Below are 1,566 nucleotides of genomic sequence, written 5' to 3'. Positions count from 1 at the left end.
CGACGACGCCGCGGCTCTACTAGGGTTCGCTGGCCAGCGTGTTCCTTTGGTATTTGTGTGAGGGTGCTCGCGCAGAAAGCGCGCACGTGTGCGCGCGTAGGGGGAAAGATTCGATGTCCGATAGGCCTGCACTCGAGTTCCCGGCGCCTGTGGCCAAGGGACCGAGGTATCATGTTCCTGGTGCAGACCGATACCTGCCATCATTCAATCCAGCAATCGAGACCTGGCAATCGCAAACCAAGATCGCACGTCGAGCACCCAAAGACAGCAAAAAAAAAGTTGAGACTAAGCTACCGCCACTGACTTCGCCTAAGATTTTGGTGCTGGAGAAGCTCCACGCAACACAAGGGCGGTCACTACGACAGGGTCACATGCCGGCAAGGAGTCTCCGGACACCCAAGGCTCTGCGTCGAGCCAAAAAGATGCTGGGCCGTGAAGCTTCTGGTTTCACACATGTACACAAAAATTAAAAAGTTCCGTCGTCCATATTCTCATTTATGATGGCTGACAACCCACCTACAAAAAACACAGGCAGATCTACGGCTTGTTTCTTCCCTCCTCCCGGTTACAGGTGACGCAGATGATCGGCGTCGCGCACTCACCGACAAGAAACCCCCGACCGGCGCCAGGGGGAATCACCAGCTTGGGTCTTGCAGCGCGTTTGCTGCGACCTCTAGTGCGCCGGAATCTACTGGGCACGCGCCATACTTGTCCAAAACCGTGCCTTCGCCCGAATTGATAGCCACCGATAAGCACGAGAAATTCTCCAACGAGGGAGGGGAAGCTGGCGTCCTTGAGGATCTTCACATTGCCACGAAATCAAAGAAAAAGGAGCCGACTGCAGAGCAGCGCCGTGCATCACTCCATGTCGTCGCGCTTCAGGCCAAGGGTCTCATCGCCTCAAAGGACGCCGCAGACCTCCATGAACTCCTCGGGGTCAAACTCCCAGAAACCAAGGCGACCGATGCTAACTCACCAAGGACGAAGCGTGATCAGCGTCGACGCAAGGTGACGCGTGTTTTTACGACCCACATTATGCGCAAGACCCAGTCGGGGACCGACATTCTTATTCGGGATTCGCGCCTATCAGCTGGCCCGCCTCCCGATAGTATAGTGGACTAAACACACTTGCGATCTGCTGGGTTTACTCTACTCTGGGTTGGTGATTACAACCCCTGCCAACTCAGCAGACTCAGTTTAGGCCTCAGTTTGAGGCGCCGCGACCGGCCATCTTGTATGGGTCAGAACCTGAGCTTCCGCTACTGCTTTCCGAGCTCGCCAGCTTTTCCGGTAGCTGGGACCAAATGTAAAGGGAATAAAGCCTTCACTATGGACTAGAAAGGTAGATATTTACACTGCCCTACCAACCGGCGGGGATCTAGTAATACTAAGCAGTGAGCTGCAATCGCGCTCCCAGGCTCCTCGGTCACTAAAAGTGTGCAAGAGAAAGAAAGAAGAGGATACCGCATCCGCGTATCCTCGTACAAAAGATACAAGTGAGCAACTAAGCTGGCGCGTATCCACTGCACTGTGAACCTCAAGCTAGTAAGAGAAGTATACCTTGAA

The sequence above is a fragment of the Aureococcus anophagefferens genome (genome assembly GCF_000186865.1).
Source record: "Aureococcus anophagefferens unplaced genomic scaffold AURANscaffold_325, whole genome shotgun sequence".
Taxonomy (NCBI): Eukaryota; class Pelagophyceae; order Pelagomonadales; family Pelagomonadaceae; genus Aureococcus; species Aureococcus anophagefferens.
Note: the sequence above shows the minus strand (reverse complement) of the source record.